The following is a 26774-nucleotide window of genomic DNA, read 5'->3' on the forward strand; positions in this document are numbered from 1 at the left end:
TGCACAGGAAGCCAGTGCAGGTGAGCCAGTATAGGCGTAATATGATCAAACTTTCTTGTTCTTGTCAAAAGTCTAGCAGCTGCATTTTGTACCAACTGTAATCTTTTAATGCTAGACATAGGGAGACCCGAAAATAATACGTTACAGTAATCGAGACGAGACGTAACGAACGCAGGAATAATGATCTCAGCGTCGCTAGTGGATAAAATAGAACGAATTTTAGCGATATTACGGAGATGAAAGAAGGCCGTTTTAGTAACACTCTTAATGTGTGACTCAAAGGAGAGAGTTGGGTCGAAGATAATACCCAGATTCTTTACTGAGTCGCTTTGTGTAATTGTTTGGTTGTCAAATGTTAAGGTGGTATTATCAAATAAATGTCGGTGTTTAGCATGACCGATATCTAACACAATTTCCTAACTCATGGAAACGGGGTTTATGAAATACTTACATCTCCCGAATTCGGAGGTCTCAAGGTTGGCAAGTATCGCTTAAACCCGGAAGAGGTCCACTTTTACAATTTAGAACAATTAGCGCCCTCTAGGCCCATCCAGCGCCAAAACACGACTGAATTGGAACATTTGTTTTGTTGTTTGATAGTCAAGATAGACTCCTTTCGTCTTTTTTCTGGCGTTAAGTGGCTATTTAAAAAAAAAAGAAAAGTGGTCCATCGCTAACTCAGCGCCGCGTCCCAGCATCAACAGTGCGAAGAGGAGGGGGAAAGGGAGCCGTGTGAGAAGGAGGAGGAGGAGGGAGTCTGTTACGCTTGGATGGCCGGCACATTGAGAGGCTGGTCCGGGGAGACTCACAAGACAGGGCTTCTTTTTCTTTTTTTTTCTTCTCCCTCCCTCCTATCTCTCTCTCTCTCTCTTTTCTGAGCCCGCCGGCCGCCAGCGTGCGCCCCGCTCCTCTCCTTCTCTGGCGCGGTAGGAGGGAGGTCGAGCTCGGCGCGTCGCAGCGACAAACACCGAGACTTCACTTTTACAGCCGGTGAGACTTCACGCCGTCAACTCGGCGACTCTGACGCGGGGAGGGGAAGAGAGAAAAAGGGGGAGGTTGTGGGATGGAGACGCAGTAGTGCTGCCGCACGGAGGAACCGTCATACTGCAGCCGCATCTCGGATCACTGGCGACCGGCAGCGACACTTTGTCTGGTGGGTAACGGATTAAACTGAGGCGGTGGGATTCATGTGTACAATTCTCGGCTAACAGGTAGGTGTTGGTCTGGATGATCATCAACTTCACTCAAATCATTTTTCAAATAATTAATTGTTGTTGCCTTCTCTCCACTTTCTGCTTGATTGCTGTCCACTTTGTTAGGAAATGATCATGCTGGGAGTCATGATAATAATAATAATAAAAAGTAATCTGCATCTATTGCAGATGTCAGTAGCCTAATCCCAGTCAATCGACCCTGCCCATAATAATCCCTAGGATTTGACAATTGTGATGTTGACCACCTACTGCAGTTTTGATACCAATCCCGGGTGGGAAGTTTAGATCAGGGGTCCCCAACCTTTTTCCCCCCAAGGACCAGGTGTAATGTATGCATTATTTGTACGGACCGGCTTTCGACTTGTGGCAGATAAAAACAGTAAAAGAAAATGAGCCTTTGGCTACAATCCGAAAGTTCAATCAGAGAAAATGCGGTAGTTTATAAATTAACTAGATGAGGCAATTCCTTCGGTGAATGCTCCAATGCTGACAGAATGTAGTATGAATGTAAGAATAGTTTGAATGTTGAAGCGTTTGAATTTCCAGGAAAACCGGAATTTGGTTTGGAACTTTGGGAAAGACTTAGTTGGAATGTACAGGATGAGTGGAATATGTAGAATGTAGTATGAATGTAAGAATAGTTTGAATGTTGAAGCGTTTGGATTTCCAGGAAAACCGGAATTTGGTTTGGAACTTTGGGAAAGACTTAGTTGGAATGTACAGGATGAGTGGAATATGTAGAATGTAGTATGAATGTAAGAATAGTTTGAATGTTGAAGCGTTTGAATTTCCAGGAAAACCGGAATTTGGTTTGGAACTTTGGGAAAGACTTAGTTGGAATGTACAGGATGAGTGGAATATGTTGAAGGTGGAATGGCTTGAATAGGTTGGTCCCTAAAAAACTGAGAATTCTTGGAAATCCAGGAATTTTTTTTTACAGTTTTTGAAAGGGAGCACACAATTCTTGGAACAGGCTGAATATTTTGAAGTTGGAACGGTTTGAGTGGGAGTTGTGGAACTTTGAAAAATGTCCCACTCTTTTCAATGGGAAAAGAGGGGATTTTTTTAGGAAATAAAAAAAATTGTTAATGTTCTGAATGAGTTGAAATGGTAGATGTTGGAATTTTTCAAATTGGTCGAGAAATGTTGAAGTAGTAACATTTTTAATTGAGAAATAGTATTAAGGAATTCCTGGAATTTCAGGAAAACCTGGAATTTTTCCAAAAGGAAAAACAACTTTGTTTTTTTGTCCTGGTTAAGAGGAATGTTTTGACGTTGGAACGGTTGAAATGGGTTGAAAAATGTGGAAGGAGTAGTCGCCAGAAAAAAGGGTCAAAAAAGGGTTTTAAGAAATTGGAATTCTGGGAATTCCTGGAATTTTTTGGAACTTGAAAAAATGATAGTTTCCATGTCCAGGATGAGTGGAATATGTTAAAGGTGGAATAGTTTGAATCGGTTGAAAAATGTGGAAATGGTGGAAGTTTGAAAAATGGCCACGGACCGGCTTTCGACTTGTGGCAGATAAAAACAGCAAAAAAAATTAGCCTTTGGCTACAATCCGAAAGTTAAATCAGAGAAAATGTGATAGTTTATAAATTAACTAGATGAGGCAATTCCTGAAGGAATTGCAGGTGAATGCTCCAATGCTGACAGAATGTAGTATGAATGTAAGAATAGTTTGAATGTTGAAGCGTTTGGATTTCCAGGAAAACCGGAATTTGGATTGGAACTTTGGGAAAGACTTAGTTGGAATGTACAGGATGAGTGGAAAATGTAGAATGTAGTATGAATGTAAGAATAGTTTGAATGTTGAAGCGTTTGGATTTCCAGGAAAACCGGAATTTGGATTGGAACTTTGGGAAAGACTTAGTTGGAATGTACAGGATGAGCGGACCATGTTGAAGGTGGAATGGCTTGAATAGGTTGAAAAATGTTGGGATTGTGGAAGTGTGAACGGTAAATGTCCCTAAAAAATTGAGAATTCTTGGAAATCCAGGAATTTTTTTTTACAGTTTTTGAAAGGGAGCACACAATTCTTGGAACAGGCTGAATATTTTGAAGTTGGAACGGTTTGAGTGGGAGTTGTGGAACTTTGAAAAATGTCCCACTCTTTTCAATGGGAAAAGAGGGATTTTTTGGGAAATGCAAAAAATTGTTAATGTTCTGAATGAGTTGAAATGGTCGATGTTGGAATTGTTCAAATCAGTCGAGAAATGTTAAACTAGTAACATTTTTAATTGAGAAATGGTATTAAGGAATTCCTGGAATTTCAGGAAAACCTGGAATTTTTCCAGAAGGAAAAACAACTTCGTTTTTTTGTCCTGGTTAAGAGGAATGTTTTGACGGTGGAACGGTTGAAACCGGTTGAAAAATGTGGAAGGAGTAGTCGCCAGAAAAAAGAGTCAGAGTTTTAAGAAATTGGAATTCTGGGAATTCCTGGAATTTTTTGGGAACTTGAAAAAAATTATAGTTTCCATGTCCAGGATGAGTGGAATTTGTTGAAGGTGGAATAGTTTGAATCGGTTAAAAAATGTGGAAATGGTTGAAGTTTGAAAAATGGCCACGGACCGGCTTTTGACTTGTGGCAGATAAAAACAGCAAAAGAAAATGAGCCTTTGGCTACAATCCGAAAGTTAAATCAGAGAAAATGCGGTAGTTTATAAATTAACTAGATGAGGCAATTCCTTCGGTGAATGCTCCAATGCTGACAAAATGTAGTATGAATGTAAGAATAGTTTGAATGTTGAAGCGTTTGATTTTCCAGGAAAACCGGAATTTGGTTTGGAACTTTGGGAAAGACTTAGTTGGAATGTACAGGATGAGTGGAATATGTAGAATGTAGTATGAATGTAAGAATAGTTTGAATGTTGAAGCGTTTGGATTTCCAGGAAAACCGGAATTTGGTTTGGAACTTTGGGAAAGACTTAGTTGGAATGTACAGGATGAGTGGAATATGTAGAATGTAGTATGAATGTAAGAATAGTTTGAATGTTGAAGCGTTTGAATTTCCAGGAAAACCGGAATTTGGTTTGGAACTTTGGGAAAGACTTAGTTGCAATGTACAGGATGAGTGGAATATGTTGAAGGTGGAATGGCTTGAATAGGTTGGTCCCTAAAAAACTGAGAATTCTTGGAAATCCAGGAATTTTTTTTTACAGTTTTTGAAAGGGAGCACACAATTCTTGGAACAGGCTGAATATTTTGAAGTTGGAACAGTTTGAGTGGGAGTTGTGGAACTTTGAAAAATGTCCCTTTCTTTTCAATGGGAAAATAGGGGATTTTTTTAGGAAATTAAAAAAATTGTTAATGTTCTGAATGAGTTGAAATGGTCGATGTTGGAATTTTTCAAATCGGTCGAGAAATGTTAAACTAGTAACATTTTTAATTGAGAAATGGTATTAAGGAATTCCTGGAATTTCAGGAAAACCTGGAATTTTTCCAAAAGTAAAAACAACTTTGTTTTTTTGTCCTGGTTAAGAGGAATGTTTAGACGGTGGAACAGTTGAAATGGGTTGAAAAATGTGGATAGAGTAGTCGCCAGAAAAAAGAGTCAGAGTTTTAAGGAATTGGAATTCTGGGAATTCCTGTAATTTTTTGGGAACTTGAAAAAAATGATAGTTCCCATGTCCAGGATGAGTGGAATATGTTGACGATGGAATAGTTTGAAGCGGTTAAAAAATGTGGAAATGGTTGAAGTTTGAAAAATGGCCACGGACCGGCTTTTGACTTGTGGCAGATAGAAACAGCAAAAAAAATGAGCCTTTGGCTACAATCCGAAAGTTAAATCAGAGAAAATGCGGTAGTTTATAAATTAATTGGATGAGGCAATTCCTGAAGGAATTGCATGTGAATGCTCCAATGCTGACAGAATGTAGTATGAGTGTAAGAATAGTTTGAATGTTGAAGCGTTTGAATTTCCAGGAAAACCGGAATTTGGTTTGGAACTTTGGGAAAGACTTAGTTGGAATGTACAGGATGAGTGGAATATGTTGAAGGTAGAATGGCTTGAATAGGTTGAAAAATGTTGGGATTGTGGAAGTGTGAACGGTAAATGTCTCTAAAAAACTGAGAATTCTTGGAAATCCGGGAATTTTCTTTTACAGTTTTTGAAAGGGAGCACACAATTCTTGGAACAGGCTGAATATTTTGAAGTTGGAACGGTTTGAGTGGGAGTTGTGGAACTTTGAAAAATGTCCCACTCTTTTCAATGGGAAAAGAGGGATTTTTTGGGAAATGCAAAAAATTGTTAATGTTCTGAATGAGTTAAAATGGTCGATGTTGGAATTTTTCAAATCAGTCGAGAAATGTTAAACTAGTAACATTTTTAATTGAGAAATGGTATTAAGGAATTCCTGGAATTTCAGGAAAACCTGGAATTTTTCCAGAAGGAAAAACAACTTTGTTTTTTTGTCCTGGTTAAGAGGAATGTTTTGACGGTGGAACGGTTGAAATCGGTTGGAAAATGTGGAAGTAGTAGTCGCCAGAAAAAAGAGTCAGAGTTTTAAGAAATTGGAATTCTGGGAATTCCTGGAATTTTTGGGGAACTTGAAAAAAATTATAGTTTCCATGTCCAGGATGAGTGCAATATGTTGAAGGTGGAATAGTTTGAATCGGTTAAAAATGTGGAAATGGTTGAAGTTTGAAAAATGGCCACGGACCGGCTTTTGACTTGTGGCAGATAGAAACAGCAAAAAAAATGAGCCTTTGGCTACAATCCGAAAGTTAAATCAGAGAAAATGCGGTAGTTTATAAATTAACTAGATGAGGCAATTCCTGAAGGAATTGCATGTGAATGCTCCAATGCTGACAGAATGTAGTATGAGTGTAAGAATAGTTTGGATGTTGAAGCGTTTGAATTTCCAGGAAAACCGGAATTTGGTTTGGAACTTTGGGAAAGACTTAGTTGGAATGTACAGGATGAGTGGAATATGTTGAAGGTGGAATGGCTTGAATAGGTTGAAAAATGTTGGGATTGTGGAAGTGTGAATGGTAAATGTCCCTAAAAAACTGAGAATTCTTGGAAATCCGGGAATTTTTTTTACAGTTTTTGAAAGGGAGCACACAATTCTTGGAACAGGCTGAATATTTTGGAGTTGGAACGGTTTGAGTGGGAGTTGTGGAACTTTGAAAAATGTCCCACTCTTTTCAATGGGAAAAGAGGGGAGTTTTTTAGGAAATGCAAAAAATTCTTAATGTTATGAATGAGATGAAACGGTCGGTGTTAGCATTTTTCAAATCGGTCGAGAAATGTTGAAGTAGTAACAATTTTAATACAGAAATGGTATTAAGGAATTCCTGGAATTTCAGGATAACCGGGAATTTTTCCAGTTCGAAAAGCAACTTCGTTTTTTGTCCTGATTAAGAGGAATGTTTTGACGGTGGAACAGTTGAAATGGGTTGAAAAATGTGGAAGGAGTAGTCGCCAGAAAAAAGAGTCAGAGTTTTAAGAAATTGGAATTCTGGGAATTCCTGGAATGTTTTGGGAACTTGAAAAAAATTATAGTTTCCATGTCCAGGATGAGTGGAATTTGTTGAAGGTGGAATGGTTTGAATTGTTTGAAACATTTGGAAATGGTGGGAGTTTGAAAAATGGCCACGGACCGGCTTTCGACATGTGGCAGATAAAAACAGCCAAAAAAAATGAGCCTTTGGCTACAATCCGAAAGTTAAATCAGAGAAAATGCGGTAGTTTATAAATTAACTAGATGAGGCAATTCCTGAAGGAATTGCATGTGAATGCTCCAATGCTGACAGAATGTAGTATGAGTGTAAGAATAGTTTAAATGTTGAAGCGTTTGAATTTCCAGGAAAACCGGAATTTGGTTTGGAACTTTGCGAAAGACTTAGTTGGAATGTCCAGGATGAGTGGAATATGTTGAAGGTGGAATGGCTTGAATAGGTTGAAAAATGTTGGGATTGTGGAAGTGTGAAGGGTAAATGTCCCTAAAAAACAGAGAATTCTTGGAAATCCGGGATTTTTTTTTACAGTTTTTGAAAGGGATTTGATTGATTCTGAATATTTTGAAGTTGGAACGGTTTAAGTGGGACTTGTGGAACTTTGAAAAATGTCCCATTCTTTTCAATAAGAAAATAGGTAATTTTTGGGGAAAAGGCAAAAAAATTGTAACGTTCTGATTGAGATGAAATGGTCGGTGTTGGGATTTTTCAAATCGGTCAAGAAATGTTGAAGTAGTATTAATTTTAATAGAGGAATGGTATTAAGGAATTCCTGGAATTTCAGGAAAACCGGGAATTTTTCCAGTTCGAAAAACAACTTCGTTTTTTGTCCTGAGTAAGAGGAATGTTTTGACGGTGGAACGGTTGAAATCGGTTGAAAAATGTGGAAGGAGTAGTCGCCAGAAAAAAGAGTCAGAGTTTTAAGAAATTGGAATTCTGGGAATTCCTGGAATTTTTTTGGAACTTGAAAAAATGATAGTTTCCACGTCCAGGATGAGTGGAATATGTTGAAGGTGGAATGGTTTGAATTGGTTGAAAAATTTGGAAATGGTGGAAGTTTGAAAAATAGCCAATTCATTTTGAATGGGAAAAATGTCCCGGAAAACCTGGAATTCTGGGAAAACTGGGAATTTGGGGAATTTGTCAAGGGAAAGCCTGCGATTGGATTGGTTTGAATCGGATAAAAAAAAAGTGGAAGGTAGAGCGTGCCAACATCTGGAGAAGAAGTTGAATAAAAAAATAGATGCATTTTGGTGTAGAAAACCATATTAATTGTGTGAATGCTTTGGAGCATTCACACTTGCGGCCCGGTAGCAAATGCGTCACGGACCGATACCGGTCCCCGGACCGGTGGTTGGGGACCACTGGTTTAGATGACATTCATCCAAGAAAAAGTGGAGGGTTATTAACCCATTGCTTAGATTAACATTTGATCAAAAATGACGGAAATACATTGTTTTAATTGCCACTTGACTTTTACAACTTGCAATACACACCTGTGTCCTTTTAGACCATTTATTTAGAAGTCAGTAATTATTTTTTTGGTCTATGGGTTCAGTTTTAATTGTGCCCAGGGGGACTGAAATGGACTCTTTCTCCAAATATTGTATTTCCAAACATACAATATTTTCTTTACGGGGGTTTGTTCCGTCACTAAACATATGAAGTCGGATTTAATCCAAATGTGGTTCAGATTATTCCATTAATATTTAAAAAGAGTTAGCTGTAAATGTTGTCAGGATTTGCAGCAGTCCAACCTGCAGACTTCACAGCTCCCCCTACGAGGTGGTGCTGTGGTAAATTAATGACAATTTAAAAGAAAACATTCATTATTCTATATATTTGTTTACCTGATTGATCGGAATATAAAACAACCCTGAATATAAGGCGACGCCTCTTTTTAGGCCATTTTTTAAAGATACCGTTTAACTGACTGCCGCCCAGTTCAGGGTGTAGTCCACCTTTTTCCCTAAGTTGTGGTTATGGTATTAGTTACAATTAGGGTTGTACGGTAAATTAGTATAGTACCGCAATACTAGTGAATCATCCATCCATCCATCCATCCATTTTTTTACCGCTTGTCCCTTTCGGGGTCACAGGGGGTGCTGGAGCCTATCTCAGCTGCATTCGGGCGGAAGGCGGGGTACACCCTGGACAAGTCGCCACCTCATCGCAGGGCCAACACAGATAAACAGACAACATTCACACTCATTCAGACACTAGGGCCAATTTAGTGTTGCCAATCAACATATTCGGTACTATACCGCCTCTAAAAAGTACCGGTATTACATTTTAACAGAAGTGTAGATAGAACATGTTAGAAGAGGTGGTGCCGTGGTAATCTAATGAACATTTAAAAAAACATTAATTCTTCTATATATTTTTTTACCTGATTGATCGGAATATAAAACGACCCTGAATGTAAGTCGACGCCTCTTTTCAAGACATTTTTTTAAGATGCCGTTTAACTGACTTGCGCCCAATTCAGGGTGAAGTCCACCTTTTTCCCTAAGTTATGGTTATGGTATTAGTTACAATTAGGGTTGTACGGTATTAGAATAGTACCGCGATACTAATGAATCATATTCAGTATTATACCGCCTCTAAAAAGTACCGGTATTACATTTTAACAGAAGTGTAGATAGAACATGTTAGAAGAGGTGGTGCCGTGGTAATCTAATGAACATTTAAAAAAACATTAATTCTTCTATATATTTTTTTACCTGATTGATCGGAATATAAAACAACCCTGAAAGTAAGGCGACGCCTCTTTTCAAGACATTTTTTTAAGATGCCGTTTAACGGACTGGCGCCCAGTTCAGGGTGTAGTCCACCTTTTTCCCTAAGTTATGGTTATGGTATTAGTTACAATTAGGGTTGTACGGTATACCGGTATTAGAATAGTATCGCGATACTAATGAATCATATTCGGTATTATACCGCCTCTAAAAAGTACCGGTATTACATTTTAACAGAAGTGTAGATAGAACATGTTAGAAGAGGTGGTGCCGTGGTAATTTAATGAACATTTAAAAAAACATTAATTCTTCTAAATATTTTTTTACCTGATTGATCGGAATGTAAAACGACCCTGAATGTAAGGCGACGCCTCTATTCAAGACATTTTTTTAAGATGCCGTTAAACTGACTGGCGCCCAGTTCAAGGTGTAGTCGACCTTTTTCCCTAAGTTATGGTTACAATTAGGGTTGTACGGTATACTGGTATTAGTATAGTACCGCAATATTAATGAATCATATTTGGTACTACACCGCCTCTAAAAAGTACCGGTATTACATGATTACATTTTAACAGAAGTGTAGATAGAACACGTAAAATAGAAATTAAGCAGATATTAACAGAAAATTAACAAGTAGATTAATAATTCATTGTCTACCACTTGTCCTTAATAATTTTGACAAAATAATGGAATGGAAAATGACACAATATGTTACTGCATATGTCAGCAGCTAAATTAGGAGCCTTTGTTTGCTTACTTACTAATAAAACGCAAGTTGTCTTGTATGTTCACTATTTTATTTAAGGACAAACTTGCAATAAGAAACATATGTTTAATGTACCGTAAGATTTTTTGTCAAAATATAGCCAATAATGCAATTTTTTGTGGTCCCCTTTATTTTAGAAAAGTATCGAAAAGTACCGAAAAGTATCGAAAAATATTTTGGTACCAGTACCGGAACAACAGTAGTTACAATATAATATATCACATATTTCCAATTTCTCATTACAACATGACCAAAGGAGTAGGAAGAAGCAGAGTTTATTTAATACTACTCCTTTTCCGTTTCATAGCAATTTCTAACACATTTGTTGGTTCACTTCCTTATACAATCAAATAATATACAAATACATCCTCAATGAAGTTCTTAATCAATTTAGGATGCTAGATTTTGCTCTAATGTTAGTTTTGTTGCTGCGTAATAATTGACTGCAGTAATATTTCTTACATGCTCGTAAGATGCTAGTTAGCTTGTTTTGTACTTACTTTTTGCCTCTATATATATTTATGTTAAATGTTGTATATAATGTATTTTTTTTGTTACAAGCATTCTGTAATCATTTTGCCATCCATGGTTGGTTATTTTTCTTTTGCTTCTTACTAAGTTGTTTCCATAGACTCGTTGTGCGGCGAAGCGATGCCGCTGGCTCGCTAGCATCACGTAGTGCATGGCTGGCCAACCTGTGGCTCCCTATTCGCATGTGGCTCTTGCGTTTATATCTAAGATTGTGTTTTTTTAGTGCGTGTTCGGTAAGCGAGACGGTCTGCAAGAGTGGTCACTCTTTTGCACCGTTTTCTGCGGCTGCGGGCGTTTGAACTACAAATAAACGGTAGTTATAACACCCGCTGTAAAACTCTCGGCGGTTAGTATTACAGTATTATTTCAAAATGGTTGAAAAACCGTCATTCATAACTGCACTTTGATGCTGACGGACTGGTGCTAGCTTAAATGCAAATATGTATACAATAAAGTTAACGTCTTTCCCCGTTACGAAATGTCATTTCCTAATCTAAATTTGTCGAAACACATTGTTGTCTAAACAACTGAGCTACAGTATTCACATTAAACATAAATATTGTGCTATTTTTGCACAAAGTGATCGATAAACTCGACAAGTTAAGACAGGCACGGAGTACGTTCAACAGGAAGTAAATTCACGTGACCTCACTGACGGCACAGGAGCCCAGCGTGCAGGTTTAACAAGGTTTTCAATGATCATATATGTTTGATACAAAGTTTTCTCTCTCAGAACGTGACTTTTCAGTCACGTCCGTATCCTCTCTCTTCCTCTGCTCCCGGCCGCTTACTGTTAAAAACAACAGATGATTAGATTAACACGTACCACCTGTGAAATCTAATCATCTGCCAGCTGTGTCTCGCCGTCAGCACATGCCCCGCCCCTGCCCGATGGTGCTCGTCCTCAGCACCCTGGACAGCGGCGGTGACTTTTGCTCCTACAGGCAGCGCTGACTACACCTCCCCCCACAGTCACATAAACCGGAAGTGAAACAACTGATCGCCCTTTACAATTTAAAATGGAATAAGATAAACACACAAATACAAATAATATGGTTCTTAGGAAGCCAGAACAATATTTGATGTTTCCCCTGCCAAGAAACTATACTGTGTGGCTATTTATTTTAGTAAAAAAACAAAAACACTTACCGGTAGTTAAAATGTCTGTTTGTGTATAAGTACTTTTTGAGCACATTCAACAATACCAGGATAATAATAACTTTATTTATCCATATTGTTTATTGCCTTGGTTGTGTATATTTAAGGGTGCCCCACACCTCCTTTACAGAGACAGAACCTATTTTATTGATTTTGGTTGTGATGTTTTATTCAAGTGCAACATTTTGCTGACAGAGTATATTTTATTTTTATTATTTGTTGGCTTTATTTAACTTGGTTGTAGGAGCCTAAAAATTTAATTTACATTTTATGGAAGGTGCTTTATGTTTATTCAGCCAAAATGGGACTATTTACTTTATTTGCATAATATGAAAAAGTATATATTGCATGCTTAGAATAATTATAAGGTACACTTTATTTGTAATTATTACATTTGTCTGAATACTTTGATGATGTACTATTTTGTACTGCTTTAATACAGTGAAGAATACGTACCTGTTTAATTGCGTATATGGCGGAAGGATCTGTGTGGTAATATGGTTTGGACACAATGTATTATGGGTAATGGCAGTCAGGTATGGTGGTATGGTCTTACTGTAACAAACTCGCTTCATTTTGCCATTCATTTGTTCCCACGTCGTTATTGTTTTTACGATTTTGAACGATTAAGTTGACGAGTAAACGATACAAAACAAAGAGGAGCGTCTGGCGTTTTGTTTGTTGTTGCCGCAGCAAGCGGGAGCCGGAGAAAGTAGAGGAGCGTCAAGCTAAGGCTTCATTAGGAATCTACATTGGTATTTAAAAGTTTACATTTCAATTACAATGTTAAAATATACAAGAAACACAAGTTGATCGCATTTGTAAAGGGTATACTTTCATTATTCTTATGTGTTGTCATTACATCAGTGGTCATTTTGTTCTCAAAAAAACAATGGCAATAATATCGTGTACCAGCAATAATTTGTAGGTCAATATATGATTGAGCAACATGTGTTATCAGCTCAGGCCTATTATTTACTAAGATTTTCAAGAAAACAAACAAAAAGTTGCTACAATGTAGAATGGATTTGCATTGTTTTATTTACCCACCAATAGTGTTCTTTCCTAATTGACTTCCTACGGCTTGCATGTTCAACAGATGTTCACTACATTGGGAATTATTCGTGCATGAAACAGGAATATGATGCAGTATAAACGTTGCTGCTTTAAGAGGTGGGTACACCCTGGACTCTTTGCTATTACCACTCAGATTCACACACGCCCGGGGAGAACATGCACATTACTGACAGAGAATGGGCCAAGCTAAATCGGAGCTCGAACCTTCTGGCTGTTGCTGGCTAGAACTCATACAGGTAACTATAGGCAGTGGGCTCAATTCAAATGATGGCCCGGGGGCCAAATCCGACCCGGGAATGACTATACCAGACCTCGAGTTCAGTTCGTAACTTGGGAGACGAACATTTTTTTTTTTGCAGAAAATTCCTAAAAACACTAGAGTGATCCTGTCGTACAGAGGAACTTGGACCACTATAAACACATTGGCTGATTCTTGATTTGACATAGAACACTAGTAAAATGACTTGTGATGCCGATGGCATGTAAGTAACAATATACTGTATATATAGATATATATAGCTTATACATATGTGTGTGTACATAGACATAAATACATACTATACACATATATATATATATATATATATATATATATATATATATATATATATATATATATATATATATATATATTTGGTGTATATATATATATATATATATATATATATACACCAAATATTGTCACACACACACTAGGTGTGGCGAAATTATTCTCTGCATTTGACCCATCACCCTTGATCACCCCCTGGGAGGTGAGGGGAGCAGTGGGCATATATATATATATATATATATATATATATAGATATATATATATATATATATATATATATATATATATATATATATATATATATATACAAATATAAATATATATATATATATATGGTTGGGGGCGTGGTTAAGAGGGGAGGAGTCAAGTATTTCATATATATATATATATATATATATATATATATATATATATATATATATATATATATAAATAAGAAATACTTGACTTTCAGTGAATTCTAGCTATATATATATATATATATATATATATATATATATAAGAAATACTTGACTTTCAGTGAATTCTAGCTATATGTATATATATATATATATATATATTTATTTATTTATTTATTTTTTTTATTATATATATATATATATATATATATATATATATATATATATATATATATATATATATATATATATATATAATTTATTTACACATATACACACACATAACACTCATCTACTCATTGTTGAGTTAAGGGTTGAATTGTCCATCCTTGTTCTATTCTCTGTCACTATTTTTCTAACCATGCTGAACACCCTCTCTGATGATGCATTCTGCTTTGTCTCCTTGTTGTGTGCGCAGTTGTGCACTACACTCTCTAAAAGCCCTAGATGTTATTGTCACATATGCATGTACAGTAGATGGCAGTATTGCTCTGTTTAAGAGTGTCACAACATTGCTGTTTACGGCAGACAAACTGCTTTACGGTAGACGAAAACGTGACTGCTGTTGTTGTGTCTCCCGGAAAATCCGGAAGGGTTGGCAAGTATGAATTTTAAATAATATATAGCGTGTTTTATAATGTCCACAAACGAGGAGGAGGTGTGTTGTTTAATCTGTATTAACTTTATTTGTAGGTTATAGGTAATTTATACCATAGGTTTTCGAATGCAACTCATGGTCATCGACCCTCGCTTTTATCTTTGCCCACAAGGGGGCAGCAAAATCACTCTGAGTCAATTGACAGGGATCTTGGTTTAAGCAAAAACACGCCAATCTTCTTGTTAAACTTGTGATCTCTCCCGGACCTCACTGAAGACTCTGGCAGGCCGAATTTGTCCCGCAGGCCATAATTTGGACACCCCTGACTTATGTTAATAATGTGAGAAGTGGTAGTTTGAATATCAGGATTCCATGCACGTGTGATGTGGTCCAGAAGGCCCAGATACAACTTCACAGGGAAAATAGCCTTTTAATGGTCTGATGGGGCAGAGCAGTCAACAAGCCAGTCAAGAGTGATGATGCATAGCTTGACAACCAAAGTATCCTGGAAGAGCAGCCAATGTATCCTGGAAGAGCTGCAGCATTAAAAATTAATCATAGGCTTTTCACTCGAACTATTAAATAAATGTGTCATCGAGGTCATTTTTAATTATTCTATTAAGTACTTATCTCTCAAGCTACCCAAGGAACAAAGCTGTTGTCTTTCCCTATCAGAGAAACTCAGAACATTTGGTGTGGTAGATGAAGGCGAAAATTTACAAACAATAAATCAATTCTTTGCTGTATGAATATTATGATTGAGAGGCTGGGAAAATTTGTGACAATTGAGTGTTTTCAATGCGGTGATTTATAGCAGTAATTCTCAAACTGAATCACTTAAATCAGACCTGGGCAAAATACGGCCCGCGGGCCACATGCGGCCCGTTAAGATTTTCAATCCAGCCCGCCGGACGTTCTACATCATTTTTTTAGACCTTTAACATCAAAACTGTCGCCGCCATTATGATGTGCAGTAGGGATGTCCCGATCCAGGTTTTTGCACTTCCGATCCGATACCGATATTGTTATTGCATTTCCGATCCGATACCGATACTGACCGATACTGGCCAATCCGAGCATGTATTAAAGTTTAAAGTTATTTAGCCTACTTAGTTGTCAGAATCATGTTGAAAAGGGTTTTAGTACTCTTGATAACAACTAGCCAGCTGAATTAGGGGAGTGTGAATAATACACAATAGTTGGTAACAAGAAACTGACCTGTTTATTCAAGGATAAACACAAAATAGACAAAATTATACATGACAAACAGAAATGGCATCATTGAACTAGGGCTGGGCGATATGGCCTTTTTTTAGTATTGCGATATTTTAAGGCCATATTGCGATACACAATATATATGTGGATATTTTGCCTTAGCCTTGAATGAACACTTGATGCATATAATCACAGCAGTATGATGATTCTGTGTGTTTTGATTGATTGATTGAGACTTTTATTAGTAGGTTGCACAGTGAAGTACATATTCCTTTCAATTGACCACTAAATGGCAACACCCGAATAAGTTTTTCAGCTTGTTTAAGTTGGAGTCCACTTAAATTGATTCATAATACAGATATATTCTATCAGATATATACTTTCATCATAATACAGTCATCACACAAGATAATCACATTGAATTATTTACATTATTTATAATCCAGGGTGTGGAGGGGGGCGCCGGATGTAAGTGTCAAAAAGACAGCCAAAAGAGTTTGATATGAGAATAAATCTAAAGTTAAAATATAGGGTAGAAATGCACCCATTTGCAGGAAATGTAGTCTTGATTTTCAAAATGTTCTTTCAAGGCTTGCATGTCTACATTAAAACATTCTTCTTCATACTGCATTAATATATGCTACTTTTAAACTTTCATGCAGAGAAGGAAATCACAACTAAAAAAATCACTAATTTTTTCATACGGTGTTGATGTGGAAATTTTTGCCTCGGCATTTTGATGGTGTGGGCGTGTGGCACCGAATGGAGATAAGCGTCTCGACAGTCGTCACAATATTTGAACAATGATGACGAAAACTGTTTTCTCTGTCGTGTCCGTGTGTCGAAAATTGATAACAACTAGCCAGCTGAATTAGGGGAGTTTGAATAATACACAATGGTTGGTAACAAGAAACTGACCTGTTTATTCAAGGATAAACACAAAATAGACAAAATTATACATGACAAACAGAAATGGCATCATGGAACTAGGGCTGGGCGATATGGCCTTTTTTTAATATTGCGATATTTTAAGGCCATATTGCGATACACAATATATATCTCGATATTTTGCCTTAGCCTTGAATGAACACTTGATGCATATAATCACAGCAGTATGATGATTCTATGTGTTTTGATTGATTGATTGAGACTTTTATTAGTAGGTTGCACAGTGAAGTACATATTCCGTACAATTGACCACTAAATGGCAACACCCGAATAAGATTTTCAACTTGTTTAAGTCGGGGTCCACTTAAATTGATTCATAATACAGATATATACTATCAGATATATACTATCATCATAATACAGTCATCACACAAGATAATCACATTGAATTATTTACATTATTTATAATCCAGGGTGTGGAGGGGGGCGCCTGATGTAAGTGTCAAAAAGACAGCCAAAAGAGTTTGATATGAGAATAAATCTAAAGTTAAAATATAGGGTAGAAATGCACCCATTTGCAGGAAATGTAGTCTTGATTTTCAAAATGTTCTTTCAAGGCTTGCATGTCTACATTAAAACATTCTTCTTCATACTGCATTAATATATGCTACTTTTAAACTTTCATGCAGAGAAGGAAATCACAACTAAAAAAATCACTAATTTTTTCATACGGTGTTGATGTGGAAATTTTTGCCTCGGGATTTTGATGGTGTGGACGTGTGGCACCGAATGGAGATAAGCGTCTCGACAGACGTCACAATATTTGAACAATGATGACGAAAACTGTTTTCTCTGTCGTGTCCGTGTGTCGAAAATTGTTATGCGCTTATTTTTTTATTTGATTTTGTGCGTGGCATAGATTTGCTATGCGCAGAGGACGCTTAAACAGTGCGCAATTGCACAGGCGAGCACCTTAGAGGGAGCGTTGCTCGCACGGCTGCGCTAGCAACACAGCTAACGTTAGCCATGCTGCTACCTCTCTGCTCGGGGAGGGAGTATACGTATGTGATGTATGACGTGACAGTATGTGACGTATGTCGTGACAGTATGTGACGTTTGTAAGAAGGTGCACTTGCTGTCTGTGAGAGGGAGACACAGGAAAGAGTGAGAAGAGCCTGTTGTGTAGTGCCAGCAGCTAAATGCAACTGCGTGAGAATCCACAGACCTGTGGATGTGTTGAAGGTGTGCTGGAAAATGCGGAACGGAAATTACGGAGCAGCAGAAAAGTGGAATGTATTATTTAAATCTGTGCGTTGGAAAACACGGACCGGAGTTTTTTTTTAAACTGGATCTGGATCGGCATTTTCCCATGCCTTGCCGATACGCCATTTTTGGCAAATATCGGCAGCCGATCCGATCCAAATATCAGATCGGGACATCCCTAATGTGCTGTGCTGTTCTTAAATGACCGTAAGTCTTGAACTATAGAAATTATTTCAATGGTCGAAAGCTGCACTTCTGGGTGTTTTTCGAGTTATTACGGTAATCCAGGAACAAAGCAGAGTGGCAGCCAGTCCGGAACGCATGTGGAAGCAATTTTTTACGTGATGATACATCATATTGTAGGGGTTTATTACCCTTCTTTGTTACATTTTTGTTGTGTTTTGCTTGATTGCAAAAGATACACAACTATCGAGGAGCTGGTCTGAGAAGTAAAAGAGGAGCGACGGACTGTTGCCGGATGTCGGACTGCCGATATTTTCGGCCGATAAATGCTTTACAATGTAATATCGGAAATTATCGGTATCGGTTTCAAAATTATCGGTATCGGTTTCAAAAAGTAAAATGTATGACTTTTTAAAACGCCGCTGTGTACACGTACGTAGGGAGAAGTACAGAGCGCCAATAAACCTTAAAGGCACTGCCTTTGCGTGCCGGCCCAGTCACATAATATATACGGCTTTTAGTAAGTAAGTAAGTAAGTAAAGTTTATTCTTCGGTCAATGGTCAACAAAAAACAAACAAACAGTTGTACATTCATAGATTGAAAATGAAAATGTTGCAGACCGAAAGGGTTTAGGCTGAAGTTGAACACTTATAGCGCCTAACCCTATAAACAATGTCAAGTACAAGATGAACTTCCGAAAATTATGAAATGTCTTTTGTACAACATATTATAAATACACATTATACACAATATGAACACTGTTCAAGTATATACACAGTAAAGGCATGTGAAATATCCTTATACGCGTGTTAAACCTTTGTACCATTTTATATACTATATACAAACAATTATACTTCCATTATTATTTATATCCCACATTTAGTATTTTAATTAACATTGATCATAGTATTAACTACTGTGTTGATTCAAGAGTGATATATTTTTCCAAGACATTGGTCTTAAAGTGTTTTTTAAATGTGTGAATGGACCTGGAACATTTTAAGGAATCATCCAAGCTGTTCCACAGTTGAACCCCCCTGACAGAAACACATCTACTTTTTAAGCTTGTTCTTATCTTAGCTTTCTGGAAGACAGCTGAACCTCTGAGGTCATAGGGATTCTCTCTGGGTATGAACCTCTCCTGTAGACACCGAGGCAGCATGTGGTTGTGAGCTTTGTACGTCACAATAGCAGTGTTGAGGTCAACAAGATCGTGCAGTTTTAATGTTTTTAATTTAATGAACAGAGCATTGGTATGGTCATGATAATCTGCATAATTTACAATTCTAATCGCTTTCTTTTGAAGTAAGAATATAGAGTTGATGTTTGTTTTGTAATTGTTACCCCAGATTTCAACACAATAATTAAGATAAGGGAGTACGAAAGAATTATATAACATATTAAGAGCCGTTTGATTTACGGAGTTTTTGATTTTATATAACATAGCAATATTTTTTGCCATCTTTGTCTTAAGTATATTTATGTACAGTTTCCAATTTAATTTATCATCTATATAGATTCCCAAAATTTTTGTTGAATACACCCTTTCTATCTCCATATCATCAATTCTTATATGACACTGTATGTTATTTTTCCTATTTCCAAAAATTATATATTTTGTTTTATTTAGGTTGATTGACAGTTTATTGGCATCAAACCATTGCTTTAGTATGTGGAGTTCGCTCTCTACAGCCTCTAAGAGTTGGCCAAGGTCTTGCCCAGAACAGTACAGACTTGTATCGTCAGCAAAGAGAATACAATTGAGTTTTTTAAAGATTTTGCAGATATCATTAATATACAATAAAAACAATTTTGGTCCCAGTACAGAACCTTGGGGCACTCCATATGTTATAATCTTTTTATCTGAATCTACATTGTTCATATGCACATACTGTTCTCTACCACCAAGATAACTTTTCAACCAATCATGAGCAAGACCTCTAAAACCATACCTCTGCATTTTGTTTAAAAGTAATGTGTGATCGATGGTGTCAAAGGCCTTGCGCAGGTCAATAAAAACGCCAACAACAAACTCCCTCTTATCAATTGCAGTGGTTACCTCCTCAACTAGTTCCATCACTGCCATGGAAGTGGACCTGTTTGGTCGAAAACCGTATTGGTGTTCACTTAGCAAGTGATGCTTATCAATAAAACTGTCTAATCTTGACACAAAAATTTTTTCAAGGACTTTTGAAAATTGTGAGAGTAGAGAAATAGGCCTATAGTTGGTGAACTGATGCTTATCTCCACTTTTGAAGATGGGAATAACTTTTGCCGTTTTCATTTTCTTTGGGAAAACTCCTTTTATAAAATAAATATTACATATATAAGTGAAGGGAACAGCTATAAAATCAACAATTTCTTTAATCAGAGAAAAGTCCAAGTCACAGCAGTCTGTTGACTTCTTGTTTTTCTGAGAATTTACAATTTCTGTGATTTCACTTTCATAAACGGGGGAAATAAAAAACGATTCTAAGTTGCTTTGAATGGTTTGTTCATTAAATTTGACACTGTTTTCAGGTTGTACAATTCCATTTGCTAAAGTAGGTCCAACGTTCACAAAGAAGGTGTTAAAAGCATCCGTTATTTCCTTAGGGTCATTTATAGTTTGATTATTTTCTATGAAATAGCTTGGATGTTCCTTATTTGTCATGTTTTTTTTAATGATACCATTTAAAACTTTCCACGTACCCTGGATGCTATTTTTATGTTGTTCTAATAGGTTACAGTAATGTGTTCTTTTGCTGTGCTTTATTATTTGTGTTAACTTATTTTTGTACGTTTTATATTTGTGTTCAGTTTCTTTGGTTCTGTGCTTTAAATGTCTTCTGTAAAGATATTTTTTCTTTCACACACACAAGTGAATGCAATTCATACTTGGTCAACAGCCATACAGGTCCCACTGAGGGTGGCGGTATAAACAAGTTTAACACTGTTACAAATATGCGCCACACTGTGAACCCACACCAAACAAGAATGACAAACACATTTCGGGAGAACATCCGCACCGTAACACAACATAAACACAACAGAAGAAATACCCAGAACCCCTTGCAGCAATAACTCTTCCGGGACGCTACACTATACACCCCCAGCTACCCCCTCCCCCTCCCCCAATTCAACCCCGCCCACCTCAACCTCCTCATGCTCTCTCAGGGAGAGCATGTCCCAAATTCCAAGCTGCTGTTTTGAGGCATGTTAAAAAAAAAAGCACTTTGTGACTTCAATAATAAATAACCTTGTTACATTGTTTCATGCATCCAGCGGGGCATCACAACAAAATTAGGCATAATAATGTGTTAATTCCACGACTGCATACAGTATATCGGTATCGGTTGATATCGGTATCGGCAATTAAGAGTTGGACAATATCGGAATATCGGCAAAAAAGCCATTATCGGACATCTCTAGTTGTTAATATTCAGTGTTTTATTGTTCATAGTTAATATTGTAAAACCCACTTTCTTTATTTTCATGTACATTTTGGGTGTCCCATTCAGTAAAAAAACTGTAAAATTAAATTCTGTTTTTTTTTTTAGGTGTCTTTCATAAAGTTTTTAGAACTCTATCGGACATTGTGACTTTTGGTATTAGTGTTTCTGGGGAAAAAAAGGGACCCAAACACACATACTGTACAGCAGATTTTTACAGCTAAATGTGTATATGTAATTTATACACACATACACATTGGCCCCTAGACACATTTTTTTTCTCTCAATGTGCCCCCCCCGAGTCAAAATATATGCCCAACTCTGACTTTAATGTTCAGTGTCTCTGTTCAAACTGTGTGCAGTGTTACAGTGGCCAAAAATATGAAATGTACTGCCTTGTTTTAAATGAATATTTAGGTCTACTATGCTACTGTATTATAATGTTGGTCTTTATTGTGGTACATGGAGAGCCAAGTTTTTTTTCTGAGGTGGTACTTGCTGAAAAAAGTTGGAGATTCACTGTTCTATGTCGATTAGCAACCACAAATCTACTTTTGGGTCAAAGCCATCTTTATCGGCGCCAAAGAGTGTACAGAAAACTGACACTGATTTTTTTTTTCTGGGTACTAGCTGCTCGCGTTGTACTGTCCACTTAGTGTTTGACTTTTCCTCCATGATGCATCAGTGCAGCTGACTCTGTGGGACGGTGTCACATTGCTACCGAGTCTTCTGCTTGTATTCTGACAGGCGTCACACTTTGTGACACCTGGTTGTCCGTAGTGTAAATACACAAGCAGTCATGTCTTAGAAGGGGATGGCATATCTGTAGGGAGAGAATTACAAGGGGGTAAACATCACAGAAATCGACAGGACTGTTTAACAAAGAAGGATGTCAAACATGTGGCCCGCGAACAGGTTCAATCCGGCCAGAGAGATGAGTTTCAGTGTAAAATTGAGTTGCATTTTTAAATGAAAGAAACTGCTGTTCTAAATGTGTCCACTGGGCGTCACAATAACAATTCTGTTAGGCAAGCAAATAGTTTATACAAGGGTGAGCAAGTATACCAAGCAAGAGGTGCACGGTAAAGCGGGGCTTTAAAACAAACAGGAGTAAAAGAAACACTTAAAATGCTGCAAATTGATAGAGTTCTGTGACATTTATTGTCATCCGTGCAAATAGTAAGAAAGTGAACAGTGGAAATGACAAATGAGGTAGTTAAAACATAGAATCATTTTTATTAATGCTTTATTTAGTTATTTGTTCAATCCTAGACGGGCTGTGACTCATACTTGCCAACCCTCCCGGATTTTCCGGGAGACTCCCGAAATTCAGCGCCTCTCCCGAAAACCTCCCGGGACAAATTTTCTCCCGAAAATCTCCCGAAATTCAGGCGGACTCAGGTCCTCCACAATATAAAAAAGCGTACCTGCCCAATCACGTTATAACTATAGAATGATGGAGGGCGAGTTCTTGATTTCTTATGTGGGTTTATTGTTAGGCAGTTTCATTAACGTCCTCCCAGCGTGGCAACAACACACAACAACAGCAGTCACTTTGTTGTATACCGTAAAGCAGTTTGTCTGCCGTAAACAGCAATACTGCCATCTAGTGCATTTGATGAAAGCACTCATCAGAGAGGGTGTTCAGCATGGTTCGAAAAATAGTGACAGAGAATAGAACAAGGATGGACAATTCAACCCTTAACTCAACAATGAGTAGATGAGTGTTACGTGTGTGTGTATGTGTAAATAAATGAACACTGAAATTCAAGTATTTATTTTATATATATATATATGTATATATATATATATATAATAAAATAAATATATATACATATACATATATATATATATATATATATATATATATATATATATATATATATAGCTAGAATTCACTGAACGTCAAGTATTTCTTATATATATATATGAAATACTTGACTTGGTGAATTCTAGCTGTAAATATACTCCTCCCATTTTAGCCACGCCTCCAACCACGCCCCCTCCCCACCCCGACCACGCCCACCCCCACCCCCTCCCCCCCACCTCCCGAAATCGGAGGTCTCAAGGTTGGCAAGTATGCTGTGACTTAAAGTTGAATTGTTTGTAGACACACACACTGAGATGAAGTCTAAGTTGATTGTGTTCTTCATGGTGTTTTTGAAACTCCACCATTGTTTTCCTTCAGAATTTAACTAACTTGAAGTGTTTTGTCGAGAGGATTATTTGCTTGTTCCATTTTGGGCCGAAGTAACACAAAGAAAACAATCTGAACTTGTTGTCCTAGTTGTATTTTTAAGTTATCGTGCCATGATTTTACTCGTTTGGCCTACATGGGAATAGATTTTTCTCCACACAGCCCCAGAGCTAAAATTACTTTGACACTCCTTTTTTAACATCAGTTAGGAGCCCAAATTTCGATTAATTTTTCATTAATCGCCCAACGAAATTAAATATCTGAAATTAAGGTTCAAAGTGCTTATTTGCTACTACCACATGCTGTATCTTAAGTAATATTCATACTGTAGCACCTCAACTTACGAGCTTAATTGGCTCTATGTCGGAGCTCCCAACCTAAAACACTTGTTTCTCGAATTAACATCGCCCATTTGAACATGTAATTTTGATTTCAAAAAGAAAAAAAAAAAGTTTATATTACATGAATAACAATGCAATAGAATGTACTGGAAGCAATTACAGTAGTTTTATGAAGTAATGTAATAAGCATTAGTTTCAGAGTAGTGAGCAGCTGAGTTTGTTGCTTCGAATTTGGCTTCATAAATACATTTAAAAGAGTTTGTCAACTTCTCGTAGCTTTACGTATCGAAATGAAGTTTGTAAAAAAAATGAACAATGTTAAACTGCATTCAGTTTAAAGTACATGTCAAACTCAAGGCCCGGGGGCCAGATCTGGCCCGCCACATCAATTGATGTGGCCCTCAAAAGTCGAGTACATTATCTTTTTTTTTACTAAATGTTTTCCTTCTTTCTGTTTTGACTGAAAACATACTTGTACTGCATGCAATTGTATATATATATATTAAACTTTAATATTATCTAATAATGTAAGAAATATTAAATGTTATTGAATAATTAAATGTGTATGAATTTAAAGAAAGGGAAAGTACTTATCAATGAATCTGTAATAATAATGTTGTTAATGTTAATTGATTGATTGATTGAGAAGTTTATTGACATCTTAAAGAATTGAATCCATGTAATGCTTTAAAAAGGCAAATGGAAAGGCTTGTTTCCATTGTGGCCCATTAAATATTCATCACATTTGATACATTCCATAATAAAATATATATAACCTGTAACATGTATATAAACAATTACGTTAAAAAAAAAAAATGGATAAATTATATACATATACACAGTATACATGTCAGGTGATTTGAAAAACAATATAAACCAAAAAAAAAACAATATATACAAAAAATAATGTAATGTTAGTTAAATTGGTATGAACTTAGGTTAGAAAGTAGTTTTAATCCGTAATGACAAAAAATATTAGTTATTTGTGTTTCCTAATAATGCTTTTTAAAAATAAAATAAATATCTGATTGACTTATCATTTAATTGTAACACTGTAAAAATAAAAATAGATTAAAAAAAAAAAAAAATCAAAACTGTCTGCTCTGGCGCAAGAATTTTTCCGTAAAAAAAAACAGTTGTACCGTTTTTCCATGTGCAGTAATTCACCATGAAACAACAATCGTATATATGAGAACATTAGAAAAATAACGTTAAAAACACAGTGGTACCATTTTTAAATGTATAGAAATTTGCTGTAAAAAAAACACCATCAATTCTACAGAGAAGGTAAAAAAATGATATAATGATCAAATGCATGTGCTATTGTATAATAATATCACGATGCGAATCCTTATACATTTATATTCATTTATTACTCACTGTTACATGTGGCCCTCAGTGAAAACCAGTTTAACACCCTTGGTTTAAAGACTACGACTGAGTAAAAACACTATAAGATAGTTCCACGGATCAGCATTTTTCAGCACTCAGATTGATTGATTTATTGAAACTTTTATTAGTAGATTGCACAGTTCGGTACATATTCCGTACAATTGACCACTAAATGGTAACACCCGAATACGTTTTTCAACTTGTTTAAGTAACTCAATTAATGCCCCACAAAAGTCACTACAAGTTTTAGGAACGCCTTCAACGGTGTTCACCCAATAAGCGTTCGGCAGCACAGCCCGCCCCCGAAAAGGTGTCTAAAGAACTAAACCTACTCAGGTAGTTTTTGGTGGAAACACAGGGGGAACTTTATTTGAAAAGGGCCTAATATGACTTACAATTTTTCAGTCTAGTCCGATCTCTCTGTTCATCTAGATAAGAAAAAAGGTCCGGGGCCAATGAGAAAGCGCCACTTTCTGCGTATTTATAAAGTCTCATTGGTTCTGTAAATGCCCCATTTGTAATCCAATCGTATTAGTATAATAGCCCTGCTTCAAGATGCTTTATGATGCTCTGTAACTTCCAGGCTTTTGAATCTAAAGCTCTGCAGTCGTCCACACAGATTGTTTTAGCCTGCAATGTTTCTTCATTCAAACATTGTTGCACACTGTCTCTCCTTGGGAATGACTTTAATTGAGTGCTTAATAAGACTCACACAGAAACCAACTTCTGAGGGGCTTTTGAGCTGTGGGACTGCTGAATTATTAATTGGGCTTATATAAGATCTCCAAACATTTTCATTCCAAAAAAAAAAAAAATACCATTTTCAAAGATATGCCTCATGTGTGTTACTGATGGATTTACTTGCAATTATTTGAATGCAGATTTGTCTTCTGTTGTTTTTGTACGAGGGGGTGCTGTTTTTGTTAGCTTTGCTTGAATCTATATTCGGAAGTGTGGTTAGCACATCTGCCTGACAGCCGGTTGCTCTGGCTTTGAGACTCAGAGCTCTTTGACACCTTTTTAACTTTGGATTTGGTGAGCTATGCAATAAATGAGTGTTAATTTGTTTGAATTTCCAGGTGAAAAGAAATGAGTCACCATCTTTCATTTTGAAGAGTCTTAATCTTCTTGTCAGAATTTTCCTTCGTACCGTCAGTTCACGTCTAAGTCGCAGTTTGAAATCAACCAATCGATCAATCAAAGTTTATTTATATAGCCCTTAATCACAAGTGTATCAAAGTGCTGCACAAGCCACAACGACATCCTCGGCTCAGATCCCACATCAGGGGAAGAAAAAACTAAATCCAAACGAGAAACCTTGGAGGGGACCGATGCAATGGATCCTTCAAGGCCTACTGAAATGCGATTTTCTTATT

At 36.8% G+C, this 26774-nt stretch overlaps 1 protein-coding gene across 1 annotated transcript in view; it reads left to right on the plus strand.

Moving 5' to 3' along the window:
- Positions 1 to 724: 724 nt before the first annotated feature.
- The window catches only part of LOC133571017 (contactin-4-like), a 443628-nt gene continuing 417578 nt past the window's right edge, over positions 725 to 26774 (plus strand). Inside the window, exon 1 of the mRNA XM_061923981.2 lies at positions 725 to 1211. The gene's annotated coding sequence lies outside the window, so the exon portion shown is untranslated. The remainder of the gene's footprint in view (positions 1212 to 26774) is intronic.

The sequence above is a fragment of the Nerophis lumbriciformis genome, linkage group LG28 (genome assembly GCF_033978685.3).
Source record: "Nerophis lumbriciformis linkage group LG28, RoL_Nlum_v2.1, whole genome shotgun sequence".
NCBI lineage: Eukaryota > Metazoa > Chordata > Actinopteri > Syngnathiformes > Syngnathidae > Nerophis > Nerophis lumbriciformis.